Source organism: Apteryx rowi, unplaced genomic scaffold (assembly GCF_003343035.1).
Source record: "Apteryx rowi isolate R43461 unplaced genomic scaffold, aptRow1 scaffold_99, whole genome shotgun sequence".
NCBI lineage: Eukaryota > Metazoa > Chordata > Aves > Apterygiformes > Apterygidae > Apteryx > Apteryx rowi.
Genome location: NW_020451304.1, coordinates 925,902 through 937,579, shown reverse-complemented (window position 1 = coordinate 937,579; position 11,678 = coordinate 925,902).

Here is an 11,678-nt window from a genome sequence, read left to right as displayed (position 1 = left end):
CTTTGTGCTTATGCCTACAGCTTAAGCCAAACCCTTTGCAACCAAGACTTCAGCATCAATATCGCTATGCGTTAACATCCTATTTAGTAAATATTAAAATGTTATGTTATTACCCTACTAGGCTTTAAGCCACAGTGCAACTCTCATGTTCAATGCCCAGTTAACAGGCCGAGTTTGAGCACACCTGGTGAAAGCAGTGCCACCCGGAGGTAGGGTTTAAACACATTTTACTTGAGTTCAGGAGACAAATGGACTCCTCTTCAGAAGAATTTAAAAAAAAAGCAAAACCCCCCACCCCCAAGACTGACTGCAGCCACAGCCAGGTCACCTGAATTATGCCTCAGGAGAACATCGCCGGCTGGGCCTTGCCCAGACAGGCAGCTAGGAACAGACTGCTGCAAACAGCAACTTCAATTATATTGCAGCTGATACTGTACTTTTTCTTTTAAAGCCAAACTCAGTCCCCTGCCTTTCTACTGTCTGGACTGTTAATAGTCACTACTTGCTATCCAATTGGGGACTGCATAGATGTACTCAAAAGTTGTTTATAGACATCTGCTGTTCCTTCACAGCAGGATTTCAGGTTGGTGACTTACCATATTTCACTACTATTAATATTTATGGTACTCTAATCAAATACATTTAACACCCACCCCCTTGTTTTTCCTTGTTTAGGCTGCTGACCCCAGCAACGGGAGTCACACAGCTACGATCACCACATCAACAGCAGGTTGCTATTTCCTATCCCAGGAACTATCCCTTTACTCCCTCTGGAAGGAATCTTATTCCCTTCATAAAATTTGACAGCAACATTTTAAGCCAAGAAAGTGCTCCTGCTGCACGAAAAGTTACCTAGTTATACACACAGGTTTTGTTTATAGTACGGTTAGATGAAATAATTCTTTTGATGGCTTAATGGATAGGAAACAAAGTTTTCAAGACTTCAAGAAACCTACCCTTAGGACTATGAATACACTATAAAAATGCCATCAGTACCTGTTACCATTTAAGCAGCTGAGTTTTGATGCTTTTTATTTTTATTTATATGGATAAGCATTTGCCAGAAAAAAGTTCTTCCTGAAGTAATTGAAACTTTACAAGAATGAACAACTCCATCCAAAACAATCCCAATGAAAAAAAAATTCCTGTGGGTTCTCAGTGTTCTCCTATCCTCAGAGTAGACATTCTACTAGACAACAGTGTTCAGCAATGAATATCTGCATACCCACTGAATGCGCTATTTTAAGCAGCGGGTGCCCTCATGGCTTACCGTCACCCTGTACTTCAGGTTCTAGAAATACAGCTTTTCACAAATGCCAAAGATGATACACACAAGGACATAACCAGCAGATGAAGAAACACAGCTAGAGGATGACCAGCGTTGCTAAAGTCTCTCCTGTGCTACTCCTGCTAGCTAAGATAATCCAAATCAGATCTTGATGGCAAAAGGGAGACCTTTTCACCAGAGAACAAGAGTTTACTAACACAGCTATTCCACTCAGAGCCGTTCTGATGATGGACCAAGTCCTAAGAAGTGACACACATGTCATGAGTGGAAGCTGAGGAACAAAAMAACCAGGATTTGTTGCTGAGACATAAGCAAAGTCTCTACACACAGAAGTGGAGTATCGCCATCTTATTCAGAACATGGCCACAGGTGAGAGACTATGTCTTGGATGCAAGTAACAATTTGGAGAAGACATTGTGTGACATCTTTGTGAATTGTTCCCCATATATTTTTTGTGCGTATAACTAGACTTTTTACCCTGTTGCCTTTTGCCTGCTGCAGCAACCCCTTTAATGAGGCATCATCTRTGTCATGGTTATACACGTTAGTTTTTCAGTAAGGTCAAGATAAGAAAATTCTGTAAGATTAGACATAGGTAGAAATGGTGCATGTTTGGGTGGGTTAAAACAAAAACAACACAACTGTGGGACATTTCACCAAGAAAAACATCCCACAAGCCTCAAGTCATATTCTTACCTTCTGGGCTGGGACCGGCATTCTTCTTCCCCACTGTCTGCCTCCTGTGTACATAGAGGAGAAAAAAGTTAATATGCTTTAAAATATGCAGAATCCAAAGACTTTTGCATTTCACTGGTTTGATTGTAGAAGGCAAAGGGAAACTGTCACTGCTTCTGCATGTAGCTGTCATTGCACAGGAACTCACCTTCCGCTTCGCTGCCATTTCATGTTCTCTCAAAACCCTTTTAAGAATTTTTGCCACTGCAGGMTTTAGCATGCTTTTGCATGGCCTTCCAATGACCCCTGCCAAACAAGGGAGGCCAGGAGCCAAACACTTAGTTTACTTCTTGGGAAAAAAAAAAAAAAAAATTATATTCATTCATATTCCAGTGTCAGCAATCAAACTGAAGAATCCACAAAAATAGCAAGTAATAAACCTGCCAAATGGGCTTGGGTGAATGCAGATAGACTAGGAAGTCGAAATTTGACATACTACGCTGCTTTTGATGCAAAATGAATAGGCACAATCTCTAATGTGCTGTGGAATTTTACTAGGCTTACCTATTAAAGCCCAAAGCGATAACTCAGCAGAGAGATCTTGAGCAATTAATTCCACTTTGCAGTACATTTACATATGTTTTACCAAGCAAAGGCTAGAAATGGGGTGTAGGATCCGTGTTATCAGTGAAAGTGTAATAACACATTTATGTAGGTCTGTAGGAACGAACACCTTCTAAAACCTACCGAGTGTTCAGTCAGTGTGGGGGCATCCCAGGAAGGCCAGAGTTCAGCACATGGAGACAGGGGAAGCAAATGGACAATTTTGTGTCTAGATTGCTTTGGGTGTCCCTTCTGCAGAGGGGCACACCTCCAGGGAGAGCATTTGCCAGCAAAGGACAATCCAGCAGGAGTTGCGCAGAGCTGACCCAAAGGAAAAAGCAAGGCACAGCATGGTGCCGTGCTATGTTTTGGTCATTTTTCAAGTCACAGGTAAACCAGCAAGAATGTGGTTGCAAGAGACCTCAGCCACTATGACAACAGGGGTGCTAACAGTTTACTAATGAAGTCACGTGGTGGGCACTTAATTCACCGAAGTGAATATTTTTTAACTGGTTACAGAATTCTTCTTTGCTACCCAGTTTTTATAGAGCCCCAGTACAAGAACAGTTACTCTATTTCTCTCTCTCTTCCCCCCCCCTTCAAAATCACCCCTTCCATCATCCTTTAAAGATGAACACAGACCTTTCATGAGTGAAGACCTAGGCAAACTTTGTATCATGGCAATCTTACGGTGAACTACTATATTCTGCGGCTGTGCACTACTCCTGAACTTGAGGATCAGTTTATAACAGTCCTAAGGGCAAACGCAAGATGATGTGCTTCCACTGTGCTTCTGAAACAGGAAAGCAAGGGAAAAAGAGTCTCCAGTTGCTTTTCTGCAAACGTCTAAAGGATAGCTTGAATTCCGAGGACAAAATGTCAGCAGAGAGCRACCATGTTTCACACAATGATGAAGTTAAACAGGCCATTTACAATAGCAGCCTGTCATCGCACTTTGCCCAACTACCTTTGCAAYAGATTCTAATAAAGTTCTTCCACGAATGCCTCCGGGGAGGCTGCACAGTTCTGGTCAGAACCTTCTTCCTCTTCAGCTTTCCTCAACCAAGCAATTTGGAAGCTACTGTCACGCATATGCTGCTTTCTGTGATTACATACCATGACGCACAGATGGAAACAAGAAAAGGTGGGTGAGAGATTTCATGGACTAGGGGAAGGATGGGAAACAAGATAAATGYCAATTCTAAATGGAGTCGGTGGAAAAAAGGAAGAGAGGAACTACGCATCCCTATACCTCTTGCTCAGCCCCACCAAAGAGGGCACGTACACACCTGCCACCCAGGGGCAGGAGAGGAAGTGAAGCAACAGGAGAGGGAGAAATTCTGGAATAGACACATTTACAAAATATACAGAGCCTAACATGTTTAAGCRTCAAGCTCAGAAAAGGGGAGGAGTGGAAAAATTAAGTTTCCACAAGATAACTGTATAAACAGATGCTGCTTCCTGAAAATCTTTTGAACTATGCTATTTGTGCTTACTGCATGCAAAGCTCATATTCAGTTCACTTTTTAACATACAGAGTGACATGCAGATGCTCCTGCTGGGTAGTCTACGTCAGTATCTCATATTTAAAGGATCTGAATCTACAAGATATGAGGATATCAAGAAAAATGTATGCTTACTACTGGTGTTCTGTTTCTAAGAACACAACTAGAACAAGACCATGAAGTAGTTCAGTGGAGCCACCTGCAACCACAAATTCAAGCTAAAACCTGCAGACCATCTACAACAAGCAAGAGCTGGCAGGAATACCTTCCACTCATCATACCTTAGAATTAGCTCAGCATTTCAGCAACTTGATAAGGAAGCAGGCAGTCCTGTCTCCTTCAAATTGAAAGCCCCAGTGAATTCCACAGTTAAAAGAAAACAAGTYGTGGAGTCATTCAGAAGGGATGAAATGCACAGATGAAGAGCAGCCATCTGAGGAGCAGCAGCAGAGCTCTCTCACTCCAGGGAGCCAAGCCTTTGTTTCTGGGAAGTGTCAGCATTCAGCCAGCTGTGTACACTGGCTGGCAGGACACTCCTGGATGCTCTGGGCTACAGACCCAAGATTGGCCCTGCTAAAGAAGAAATCCAATGGAGTAGAGTCACTTTCCATTATTCAAGCTTTTGCAATAACCGCGCTGGCTCAGGCTGTATCTGGACCAGGCTGTTGTCCACAGCTCCACACACTGGACAGCTGTCCTGGCAATCTGTGCTCCAAGGGCAGTCAAAGTCTCCCTGCATTTCAACTGTATTGCTTAACACCTTAGAGGCAGTAGCTACTCAATAGGCCATACCACTCACTTTGCATTTGTCCTATTTTGGCTTGAGAGGTGGTAATAAGACCTTAACTATGCAGCATTTTAAGTTTGCTAAAGTAAGGCACTGAGCACTTCCAAACAGTTTGCTAGTGCTTAACTATCTTAACTGCATGAAAGTAGTAAGTACCAGCAATTCTAGAACAGGCAAAGAAAGCCCGATTCAGTCCAAAATGCTTCATACTTCCTTGCCTTACTCCCCTTCTCCTAAATGCATTACTTGTGATCCTAGTCACCAGCACTTCCCCAAAGAGAGTGCATATTCAGTTTGCATCCCAGTACTGGAAAGTGCAGGTGCTTCCCAGTGGGTTGGAGTGGAAAACACCACAGTGAAGAGGATGGCGCTGAACCCTGAGACCTTGCTGTGTCCCTCTTGGCCAGGCAGCCAAGCGTCATCATTGTGTCATGCAGCACAGCCCAACCTGAGCTCAAGGACAGCTTACTAAGCAGAAATCACTTGGGCCACCTCCTTAGTGCCACACCAGTTATAGCAAAGAAGTATAACATGCACTTAAACACACCCCAGGGCTGTGCCAGAGTGGACAGTGTCCATCGCCCTTGCTTTTGAGAGCAAGCACCCCTCTGTTGCAATTGGCAACAGAGCTCCATTAAACCAAGAAAGACACTAGTATTACAGTTACCATCATTAGCTTTGCCCAATCGCCAGTCCCATTCCATCGCTTTGGGTCGCCTGACCTAATGCAATGACTCCATAGCATTAGGATGGTGATGTTAGATGGGGATGACAAACACAAGCATAGGAAATACAGTACAACCACATGTCTTTCATCCAGAATGTTGCACCACCTTAAGGACTTGGTGTGCTAAATGTCCTAAACAAGATCAGCAAGACAAGAAACTGGAAGCCAGCATCAGTTATGCAGTTAGATAATAAAACTGCTCAAAGGAATCTAACTCAAGTCCTTCTGAAAACACTATTAGCTGTTGCAGACGTGTTTGCTACCACTGGAAATTCTTGGATCTCGCCAGAACATAAGCTCTAATGCGTTCCTTGTGGGTTGACAAAAAGTTGTGTGTGAGTGTGAGCGTGAGCGTGTGCGTGTGAGTGTGTGCAGGGGCAGGGAATCAGAGGGGAGGAAGAGGTTTCATTACATATAAGATAGCTAAAGACATGATGCTTTTTTTGAATAAGCCAGAACAGTTCAAGAGCATATGTTTGGCTAGAGAACAAGCTCCTCAAACCCAAGATAAGGCAAAGCAACTGAAAGGAGCACTTGAAGTCTCTGCTGTACTGTTTAGTAACACAAGCTATGCAAACAACATTTTCAGTATTATAATGAATGGGTAGTTCCACATGCCAAAAAAATCCTGGTCACAGCAACTGGCAAGCCTGGTATCCTATAACCAAAAATCTTACTGATGAACAGGAGAAGACCCTGAAACATGCATATCGTTATCCTGGCTCCACTCAAAATTCAGCCCTCAAGAGCTCAGTGTGGAGGAGGCTAGATATGACCCAATCAATTACCATCTGTCTCTGCCGAAGCTCTGACAAGATCTCTAATATTAGACATAAATGTGGCAGATGTGTGTCAAAAGTGCAGCCATTCAGAATATAGCTGACTATGTCTACAAAAAAAGAACTAGAGTCAAGTGTGATTTGGGCTAGAGATCTATCACCGCTACCTAGGATGTCATCTGGAGAGAAGCTACCCTTCACCTTGAGGATCTCAAGTTTTACCCTCCTCCTCTCCCTCTTATCAACAACTGACCATCCCAGCCCACAAGCCAGTCCTTCCTTGCATCTCATGTTTTGCCCTGGTATTTAGAGTGCTTCCTCATCATCTCTATGCATGGGCATTTCACATGTTAGGAGTCTCCTAACCCTGCCCATCTTTCCCCATGGAGCTTTTCCAACCTCAGACTCAGGTATCTGAATGCTAATACATCCCTCTAATCATCTTCACCCCACCAACCATCCCCTCTGCAAATGCATCCATATCTTCTCATAGGCAGAAGACTTTCAATATAAAAGAAGCTACTTCAAATGCTCCCCTGTTCCACACATCCAACCACTACTGGTTTTCCTCTTGCACAAGCCCATGCTGTCATCCAATTTATACCACACCTGTCCGAGGGTTCTTTGCACTTCTGGTCACTACGTAACTCTGCAACTGCAAAAAGTCACATAACCCTCCTTAACAATTGTCAGCCAGAACTAAGCTGCAATGACAAGTCATCCCACTAGAGGGGAGGGCAGGACAGAGAAGACATGGCCAATGCATGGTCAAGTGCATTTCCTTTACTGAAGGGAATGACTCCAATACTGAAATGACTACTAAAACAAGCAGCTTCAGATTTTCCTGCCATTTTCAGTATACTCCCAAAGGGGAGGAATTACTGCTGCAGTGCGGTAATTCATCGGCCAAAAAGTGGATCAAAACCTGTAAACATTCCTTTCGACGGAAATCTTTAGTAAAAGGCAGTTGACAATGAGAAGGATCATGCTTATAGTCTGATCAAACAGCATCCTCAGACACTGGAACGAGAGCCATTTGGAGATGCAACCTGTGATGGTGACACATATCAGCTTTTATGACGGCTTTTACAGGCTGTAGGGAGAACCTTGGCTCTTTGCCCACACCGTGCTCTCCTTGCCCTGCAGCACACACCGTAACCAGAGAAATAGGTGTGAGGGCCAGCAGCTTCCCCAAATGCTGCTCAGATTCCTGATGCTGGATTGCTCCAGTCCCAAACCAGCCTCTTTTACCAGCTTGCAAAAGCGAGAAGGTTAAGCAGTACTGATGAGCTCCAGAGGGATTCATGCCCTGCTTTCCTTGACCAGAAACAGAGGCCTCAGGGGAAACGGAAGGAATGAGTCGTGTAGCTCTAAACTAGGCCACAATATTAAATGCAGTTTAAAGTGAAAGATGAAAAATTCCATCTCTGCTCCTTTCAGGCCATGTAGGACAGAATATGCAAAACATTAATCCTGTTTTTGCTTTGATCCACTGCCAACTATCTGTCATCAAAAGGGCAAGGGAGAAGAGAGAAATTTTTTAGCATTATTCTGTTCTATACAATGGGAGCCACTCCATATCATGCAAACAATTCTGTTTTTATAAATGTCCTTTCTGCAGACTGATGCAACAATAAACAAGATTCAATTTGCATTCTTATGTTCAGCAACTGGAGTTGTCTGCCTGTATTTAACATCAAGAACGTCCCAGCAGGTTCTCTGTAAAAGATATGGTTATTAACAGAAATCATGTGTCTAACATTTACTACATTTCTACTAACAGAGAACACTTCCTACAGACTACACCCTAAATATACATCTTTCAAATCTTAAAAGAGATTCCAATTTAATAACTGCTTGCTACATATGATTTTATGCCAACATACCTGATGGTATAGACAATGCCTGGGAAATGTGCTCATCCACAGTGTGAGTGGTCACAGAGCCATCAATCAAGTGAGCACCGCCAATTTATACTGGACAAGGATTCCAGTTTCTTTCACCCCAYACGCCTTGACCTTTGCTCATAGTTATGACAAGCACATTGTCATAACTAAGACACTGCAGAACTTCTCTCCCCTTCTCCATTTCCTAAATCTTGGCTAGGTGTTGCTTTTCATATGGGCAACTTCATTATTTTTACTGTATGCTACATTTTCCCCTTTTATAGATATTTTCCACACAGCAACAAATGCTAGTAGAGTGTGACTGTGAATTCCTTATTGGAAGGCAGATACAAGAAGTACACATGAAGCTATTCTCATTTCTTCAAGCTGCTAAATTTCAAGTCAATACTGTTCTTTAACATGGTCCTCTCTTAGCAGAGGGATAGAAGCTTTCTGCAAGAGTAGGAACACAGAAGCTATTTTAAAATGCCGTGAGACAAAGAACTTGAAGCTTTTTTACCTCCCTCTTACTGAAGCACAACTAGTAACTTCTTATTTATAAGACAGAAACTTAGTTAATATGGATCCCCCCAAACCTGCAGCCAGGTTCAGGTGCAGCCATGCCCTTAGAGACAATCTTCACTTAACACTGTCCATCCAACACCAAGTCATCAATTCTGGACTCCGTCTCAAAGTATGTACCACAGAGAAAAGGCTTGTAATGAAATGAGCAACTTTCTAGTTTTCTGCCTACCCTTTCCTTGGCAAGATCCCATCCAGTTGTTCAAACATCCACTAAGTGCCTCTGAGCCGAACATGACCTTTGTTGGGAAGGAGGCAGCTGCTTTAGTCAAACCAGAGGCTGTGCATTCAGGCACTGATCCAGTGGCTAATCCATACAAATACTCTTCTTCATGAGTAAAAGGGAGAGCATCCACTGGTTTCCCAGTGCATATTTGTTTGGGCTACAGCTGTATAGTGCATTGCAAGCTCCTCCATGTAGGAGCTCTCCTCGCGTGTCAGCCAGCATTAAGCAAGTCAGTACAAAAACCAACCCCTCCCCACAACTATTACCCAACGTGTGGATAACCCAGTCYGGTTGAGTTTTGCAGAGAGGGAGCCATCACAGTAGCCACAGCCTTCCCTCTAATGCAACAAAATCACCCAGAGATAAGAGCGTTCGCCGCACATTTAGATTCCTTAGGGCTCAATTCAGTTGTTGACACAGATACATAGTGACACTGAAGATGCCGTAGGGTATCCAACGTCTGCACGGGACTGGCATTAGATGCCCACAGGCACAACTGAATAGAGGCCCTTACAGCCAAAGGGACCAGGATCCATGCATGGATATCACATACAACTGAAGTTCAACACCTTCCACGATGAATTATTCAAGAGATGTCCTATTCAACAGCACGCCCTATGCAAGATTGAATCCTATCAATAATCTCAAATCATCTGCTGGAACAAAACAAGTCAAATGTTTAAGTCAGATTGCCAAATATATTACACATTTCTGTAGCAGAGGGACTTTCATACGGTAGTCTGAGTTGTATCAATCTTTTAAATAAACTGTGTTAACATAAAACCCACACATGCTGCATTTGCAGTAAGGCTGAAGTGCCAGCAACAACACTCTGTCTGGTAAAAAGAAGCAAAGGCTGACTTGAAAACCTGGGTTGAGAAAAGGTTCCCTTTTCCCTGTAAGAGGCCCAAAACTACACACAAATTCATCAGCTAGAACTTCCAGGGAGGGTGGCAGTGCTGGACTACAACAGTTTCAGTTCCGACTTTCACTTTGTCAGGAGCGGTCATCTGGTGCTAAAAAGGGTGATTTGACCACAGGAACTGGGCAGCCAGAGTTCACAAGTTCCACAGCTGCAGCATGGAGAACAGAGACAAACAGAAGTCTACAGCAATTTGTGTGAACTGATTTAAGGAGAGGAGATTATGGAAACCATCTCTTTAGCAGCAACATGTAAGTACTCACGTATCAACAACAGGTCTCAAAGCCGATATTAAAACCAGTTCACTTCAGACTCTCTCAGTCTCTGGGGAAGGCCAACCTTAACCATTATTAAAGATTATGAAACTAATTAATAAAGTCACCTGGTATGTGCTAGAGGGCTAGCTCATAGATACCTTTTGAAATACTTACATTTGCCATTGCACACTTTWAAAAAAAAATAAAAAAAAATARAAGTTGATACCAGGAAGCCGTTAAGTTTGGCATAAAAGTTCTTCAAAAAGCTAAGCTGAGCAAACTAGACCACAAATGGAAAGGGGGAGAACTGTGCGGGGTTTTGCACAGTTTTTAGCTCTCCAAAGCCRTAGGGATAAGGTGTAACGAAGCAGCTTTCCCCATCAGTGTCTTACTCTCCATCATTATTTGCATGAAATGTTTTGAATGAACACTATTTTCCTCCTCACATTTCTTCTGTTTGAGGTTTGACATAAGCAATAGCTTTCTGCAGCCAAGTTTTCATTCAGAGGTTGGCATTCCTTCTGGATTGTTTTCCGTATCACTTTGCTGCGTCAGTAATTGGTATATTTAGGTCAAAGACTTTATGCTTTTGCTCTGGAGAATGAGAAAACAAGTTCCTTATCAAAGCTTTCATCTTTCCGCTGCAGCTAAGAGATTTATGCAAACTTTGTTTAGATTAGGCCTCACTAGAAACTGCAGAAATAAAACTCTGAAACACTTGAACACAAAAATAAGAAGCCTCCAACTGGTACAACAAGAGTCAGGATGAGAAACAGTGTGACATAGCCTGCTACAGTACACCGCAAGAACAGATTAGAAAGGAGATTACTGTCAATTGAATTTCTGCAGTGAAATAAGCTTGCCTGATGGGGAGTACAACAGCTTTTGCTTTAATCAGAGGCTCGCCCGAGGGAAAATAATACAAACATTGTACATACATATTCACGTTAAAAATCCCTAAGCAGTATTATATACAACTTCTCTCTACAGCTACGTAGTAGCGTATCAGTTGTCATCATCTAGACATTTACAGACACTAAGAAACAAAATCTATCGTCTCCCTGAACAGACCTTTCCTTCAACTTTTAGAATGCTTTTCAACATCATGCAAGTATGACAGAGAAGGCAGTTATTTAACGCAATTTTGATTCTCTGCTAAATTTAATGCTTCCTAGAGACTTGAAGATACCTGCTTAGTCTCCTCATAGGCAATGATAACAAAGTTGTCCTTGTGACTCCTTCTAAATAACACATGCTTGTGATGATACAAGAAGTGTGAGAAAACTCATTTGCTGCATAAACATGAGCCAGTATAACTCCAATTTTCATATGGAATTGTTGCTAATATCAGAGGTATAGCTTGGTTAAGACCAAGTCAAAAATAGGCACATGTACAGTGGTGAATCTCAGAGCAGGACTTCAGGACAATGAACAGTTTGTG